Below are 7,500 nucleotides of genomic sequence, written 5' to 3' on the forward strand. Positions count from 1 at the left end.
AGGCATGGGGTCTACGGAATAATAACAGCGAAGCTGACAGTGGCGGCAGCTAGGGATGAACTTCCTCCGAAGTGATTAGACGAACTCCCTCGGAAGTAAATACAAGACTGAAGCAAGATAAGTCTACGGGTACTCCAATCTACAGTGCACGCAACCATAACCACGCGGTGCACAACCAAGGGACGACAAGACGAGGAACGAGGGTTCTACAACACTGCGGGTCCTACTACGAGGGGTCTACAAGACGAACGACGAGGCTGATGTAGGACGAGGCTGACGAACAACGAGGCTCTGACGAAGGACGTCGAGATTGACGCACGCATGGAAGACTACGTGGAGACAGTCAAGTCAAATCAACTACTGAAGGTATGAATAACACAGTACTTAGGCATGAGGTTCATACCTCCAATATTGATATTCCCAAATTCACAGGGGAAATAAACACCTTAGGAGTTAATAAGTTCCTTACCCAAAAAGATACCTTAACTGTGAGCAAAAATATAACAGATGAAAAAAGGAAAATATAAATTTTAAAGGAAATATAGATCCTGCTAAGGGTAGAGCTAGGTTTATCATAAATTTCCAGCAAATGGAAGATATCAACCAATATGAAACCTATAAGAAAGCATTCATTAAACATTTTATGTCAAAATGTGATTAGAATCATATCAGGACTTTGGTTAAAATGATCAAAGAAGTTAGAACAAGTGAATCAGACACAGAATACTTAGCTAGATTAGATAGATGGTCAAAAGACATGAATTCTATCTTGAAAGATTCAGATTTGATAGAAAGATCTAGTGACAAAATGAAAGTTTCTCAGGTAATGAAATCGATCACATTTGGATTGTTAATTAAAAGCATTGACAATTTAACGGCAGAAAAGCTGCATAAAGATCTCAAGTCCAATATGAATTTAGGGGAAGTAGATTATCTTCTTCAAGGGTATAGTGAGGCCAGAATAATAAATCCATATGTGATGACAGTGGGGCAACAGAGGTACTCTAGAGGAGAGTTTAAAAAAACAGAAGTAGGACATATATGGAAAGTTAGAAGTCCATCCAGGGATACTAGAATCCTATGTTTTAATTGTAATACCTGGGGACACAAAGCACAAGACTGTTAGTATGGAATTATTTGTAGAAATTGCAAATATGAGGGTCATGATGAGTATCAGTGTAGAAACCCACCATTCTGTATGTATCACCAAAGAATAGGCCATCAAACCCATGAATATAGAAATTTTCGTATGCACCAGGAAACAAGAGGAAAACCCCATGACACAGAATAAACAAATATTCTAGAACTCCCCACATATATACAAATTGAAAGTATAAGAATGATAGAAGGGTGAAAGAAACCTCCAACATCAAAGATAAACTGATAATTACTATTGGAAGAACTTCTGTAGGACCTCTCATTGCTGGCAGAGTGTTCAATAAGCCTATTCAAACATTTATTGATACAGGATCTGTAGTTAATGTAATTACTAGTAAAGTTTTAAACCAGTTAAAACCAGGAGTGAAAATATTGGAACCAATTCATTAGTCATTGCAAGGAGTAACTGGAAATCAATTAAAACATTAGGTAAGGTTGAACTAGAAGTTATCTTATATACAAATGAACATTAACACATCCCAGTGATAGTTGTAGAAGAATCTTTTTTTTTTTCCAGGAGATTTATTGATAGGATTTGCAACTATGAGAACAGAGAACATGGTGATATGTCCTGCTGAATTAGAGATCTTAGTGTAATCACAGTTAATCCCATTTTTAAATCAACCAGACTGAAGACCAGTGACAGGAATAAATGAATACCTAGACATAGATAAGAAATATATTAATTTTACTTTAGATAATGACGCCGAGCGGTCCAGACCAACAGAAAATAAAGCCTCATATAGTGAATCCAACTCAGATGTTCAGGATATCCCAGAAATTACTAATTCATCAACTACAAATGAAGCCTTGCAAATTGTGGATGGTGGCGTAATAAAGTCGACATTATTATACTCCAGAGCAATTAACAGGGTTGATGTGCTGTTAAAAAGAGTCGCTGTAGACTCAGAAATTTTAATCCTCCCAGAATCAATCAGATTAAAAGGTTTGAAATTAGACTCAGGGACTTATAGGTCAAATAAGAACATAGTAAAAATATTAATGATTAATTCTTTAAACAAATATATAGTTTTAAGGAGAAGGTACACAAATAGGATGTTTTCAGGTGTGTACAAAACCCATCAAGATTTTAAATGAGAGTAGTGAGGAGGTGGAATTACCAATTTCATCAATCTGTTCAGTTCAAGAAGGAATAGAATTAAGAAAGAAATACAAGAATCAATTAGATTCTACTAATTGCCCTGAGTTGGATGAAAGTTTAGTTGATTTGCTTGTGAAGCACAATAAAGCAATTGCTTTGCCGGGAGACGCTTTAGGCAAAACAACTGTTTCAAAACATCAGATTAAATTAAAACCAGGAACACAGCCTATTTACATACACGCCGACAGAGTTCCTCAATTTAGATTAGCAATAGTAGATAAACTGATCACTGAAATGTTATTGCAGGATGTCATTGAACATAGTAAAAGTGAGTGGAACTTTCCTTTGATTTTGGTGTCAAAATCAGATGGTACTATGCGCCCAGTTATTGATTACAGGGAATTGAATAAGCACACCATTCGTGACAGGTTACCATTACCAGTAATACAGTAGATGACATTTTAAGAAGTTTGGGAACTGAGAATAGATATTTTAGCACTATAGATATCAAATCAGCTTTTTGGCAAATAGAGTTGCATGAAGACTCACGAAAGTTCACAGCATTTTGTACTCCAACGGGACATTATGCGTTCAAAACAATACCATTTGGGTTATGTAATAGTCCATTAACTTACATGAGATTAATGAATACAATTCTAGATGGGTTGTTAGGAAACACTGCCAGTTTATTCCTAGATGACATTTTGATAGTTTCCCAGACAGCGGTTGAGCACTTTAAGAAATTAGATTTGATATTCTCAAGACTAGTTGAGGCAGGATTGAAAGTAGAACTTGAAAAATGTAAGTTCTTCCAAGACAGTGTTATTTATTTGGAACATAAGATAGAGAGACATGGACTTAGTACAGTGAATTCAAAAGTTGAAGCAGTCAAGAATTTTCCAGTTCCAACCAATGTAGACAAGGTTAGGAGATTTTTGGGATTGACAGGATATTATAGAAAATTTATTCAACGATATGCTGACATTGCTAATCCATTAAGTTCTTTGTTGAGGAAGGACTCAAAGTTCATGTGGGGACTTGCACAACAGGAAGCTTTTGACAAGTTGAAAGATAAACTCACGAGTTCTCCAATTTTAATATTTCCAGACTATGATAAAGAATTCATTCTTTGCAGTGATGCATCTGACATAGGATTAGGAGGAATACTTATGCAAGAGAGAAATGGAACTTTGACACCAATAGCTTTCACTTCAAGACTTTGTAATAATGCAGAAAGAAACTACTCTATAACAGAAAGAGAAAAATTAGCAGTGATATATTCAATAGAAAGATTTAGAGATATGACACTGGGATATCCAATCAGAGTATGAACTGATCATACAGCTATTCAGAACTTATTTAAGCATAAGAATCTTAGGGGCAGACTCGCTAGATGGTTTGTGATACTTCAGTGCTATGAAATTAAATTTGAATATATTCCGGGTAAAAAGAATATTACGGCAGATGACAAGGTTGATTAATTTTGTTTGCAGTATAGAAGAGTTAGTAACTTTAGATGAAGAAATGCTAATAAGAGAACTGAGGGATGATAAGACATGTGATTCATTAGTCAAGTACTTGAACCCAAGAGGAGATCCTCCAAAACTACCAAAGGGGTATAAGATAGAGAAATTTCATTTGACTAATAGACTTTTGTATAGAAAATCAGTTGTAAGCGGGAAAAATATTTGTAGAGGTCCAGTAAATCAGTTGGTAATACCACAAACTCTTGTAAAAGAGGTATTGAAGTTACTTCATGATAGTGATTGTAGCTCACATCCAGGAAAGGACAAAACTTATAGACAAGCACAACTTAAATACTTTTGGCCAGGTTTGAATATATATATAATTATATTGATTTTTTTTTAAATGTGTTAAGGTGAAAGGAAATACCCCAAAACCTGCTCCTATACTTACCTATCCCATTCCACAGAAACTTTGGGAAAGAGTTCATATAGATACAATGGAGTTAACTATGTCTGAGAATGGATATGAATATGAATTTGTTGTCATTGATTATCTTTCAAGATAGTGATTGTAGCTCACATCCAGGAAAGGACAAAACTTATAGATAAGCACAACTTAAATATTTTTGGCCAGGTTTGAAAAAAGATATATATAATTATATTGAAAATTGTTTGAAATGTGTTAAGGTGAAGGGAAATACTCTAAAACCTGCTCCTATACTTACCTATCCCATTCCACAGAAACTTTGGGAAAGAGTTCATATAGATACAATGGAGTTAACTATGTCTGAGAATGGATATAAATATGAATTTGCTGCCATTGATTATCTTTCAAGATTATATATTTTACAACCCATTCCAAATAAGAAATTTACTGGAGTTTGTTTACCCCATCTAGATACATACTTAACTCTGATTATAGAAGATTTGGTGGAGGTATGGAGAAGGCATGGGGCCTACGGAATAATAACGCAAGTTACTAAGTATTAGTGGCAGCGAAGCTAACACTGGGGCAACTCCTTGTCACCTGCCCACCGGGACGCTGGGGCGACAGTGGAACGATCGCTTGCCTACCGGGACGTTGGGGGTGACCAGGACTCCATTCACTGTAAACACCCACAAGCATTCAAATATGCACTCTGGCAGTCACATATACAAACACACAAACAGGCAATCACACATGTATGCAGTCAAACATACCAAGAAGCACCCAATCTCAAACTCATAGTTACCTGCCAACCAGGACGCTGGGGTGACCAGGGACTGGACACCTGCCTACTGGGACGCTGGGATGATCATGGAACAATCGCCTTCCTACCGGGACGCTGGGGTGACCAAGACTCTATTCACTGCAAACACTCACAATCATTCAAACATGCACTCAGGCAGTCACGCATACAAACACACAAACGAGCACTCACACATGTATGCAGTCAAGCATACCAAAAAGTACACAATCTCAAACAGACAGTTACCTGCCAACCGGGACGCTGGGGTGATCAGGGACTGGAAACCTGCCTACTGGGACGCTGGGGGGAGCTCCTTGTCACCTGCCCACCGGGTCGCTGGGGTGACCTCGAAACGTTCGCATACCTACCGGGACGCTAGGGTGACGAGGACTCCAATCACTGCAAACACTCACAAGCATTCAAACACGTACTCAGGTAGTCACACATACAATAACACAAACAGGCACTCATACATATATAGAGTCAAACATACCAAGAGGCACCCAATCACAAATACACATTTACCTGCCAACCAGGACGCTTTGGTGACCAGAGACTGGACACCTGCCTACCGGGACGCTGGGGCAACTCCTTGTTACCTGCCCACCGGGACGCTGGGGCGACCGTCGAACGATCGCCTGCAGACCGTGGAACGATCGGCTGCTGACCGGGACGCTGGGGTGACCAGGACTTCATTCACTGCAGGACTTCATTCACTACAAACACACAAACAGGCATTCACAAATGTATGCAGTTAAACATACCAAGAGGTACACAATTTCAAACACACAGTTACCTGCCAACGGGGACGTTGGGGTGACCAGAGACTGGACACCTGGCTATCGGGACGCTGGGCAACTCCTTGTCGCTTACCCACCGGGACGCTGAGGCGACCATGGAACGATCGCCTGCCTACCGGGACTCTGGGGTGACCAGGACTCCATTCACTGTAAACACTCACAAGCATTCAAACATGCACTCTGGCAGTCACGCATGCAAACACAAAAACGGGCTCTCACACATGTATGTAGTCAAACATACCAAGAAGCACACAATCTCAAACACACAGTTACCTGCCAACCGGGACGCTGGGGTGACTAGGAACTGGACACCTGCCTACCGGGAGGCAGGGGCAACTCCTTGTCACATGCCCACCGGGACGCTGGGGTGACCTTGGAACGATCGCCTGCCTACTGGGACGCTGGGGTCACCAGGACTCCATTCACTGCAAACACTCATAAGCATTCAAACATGCACTGAAGCAGTCACACCTACAAACACACAAATAGGCACTAATACATGTATGGAGTCAAACATACCAAGAGGCATCCAATCTCAAACACACAGTTACCTACCAACTGGGACGCTGGGGTGACCAGGGACTGGCCACCTGTCTACCGGGACGCTGGGGCAAATCCTTGTCACCTACCCACCGGGTCGCAGGGGCGACCGTGGAACGATCACCTGCCTACCGGGACGCTGGTGTCACCAGGATTTTATTCACTGCAAACACTCACAAGCATTCAAACATGCACTCAGGCAGTCACACACATATGCACACAAACAGGCACTCATAAATATGCAGTCAAACATACCAAGAAGCACCCACTCTCAAACACACAGTTACCTGCCAACCAGGACGCTGGGGTGACCAGGGACTGTGTAAGAGGCCGGTAGTTGTACGAATGGAAATGAGCTTGGGAAACACTAGGGCATTAGAATGCTGACTCAACAATTCAGACTCGACGCCTGCTCGCCTGCTGTTTGATAACATTGAGGCGACGTTATGTCTATGTAAGCACCAACGGAGGTGACTGTTTTATAATCGATGATGTAATCAAAACTCTGTAAGCGCAGGTTAGCTTCGTTTGACTAATGCTGAGGTAAACGATATTGCTAGTGGCATTGCAATGGCTTTCCGGATTGGAGGAAAGGTGGAGAAGGAGGAAAAATTATTGGTGCATGAATTCAAAGTCACGCCAATAAGGAGTGACATTTATTTGAGAAGTCAGAGGAGATTGGATTAGAAAAATTAGTGACGTCAGACAAAGGTAGCTTAGCGTAGGATACGGGGATCTTGGGAGACGGTCTATGGAGACGAGAGAGAGAGATCCTGAGTGTAACAAGACTGTGAAATTACAGTGAAAGAAGAAAAGTACAATTTCTTTACCCCACGACTGATTTGAAGTACATGACAAGAACTAGGCATAGGGCCTAATGCACTTGGAAACTAGTGAGACTAAAGGAAACTAGGCATGGGGTCTACTGCTTAAAAAGTACTGGAAAGCTTATAAGTGACTACTAACAGAAAAGAGGGAGAGGTCTGACAGTGGTGACAGTGACTACAAGGGGAGGTGAAAGACTGGGGCAACTCCTTGTCACCTGCCCACCAGGATGCTGGGGTGACCAGGACTCCATTCACTGCAAACACTCACAAGCATTTAAACATGCACTCAGGCAGTCACATATGTATGCACACAAACAGGCACTCACACATGTATGCAGTCAAACATACCAAGAAGCACCCAATCTCAAACACACAGTT

The sequence above is a fragment of the Oratosquilla oratoria genome, chromosome 8, assembly GCF_046742065.1.
Source record: "Oratosquilla oratoria isolate Oo_2021 chromosome 8, ASM4674206v1, whole genome shotgun sequence".
Taxonomy (NCBI): Eukaryota; Metazoa; Arthropoda; class Malacostraca; order Stomatopoda; family Squillidae; genus Oratosquilla; species Oratosquilla oratoria.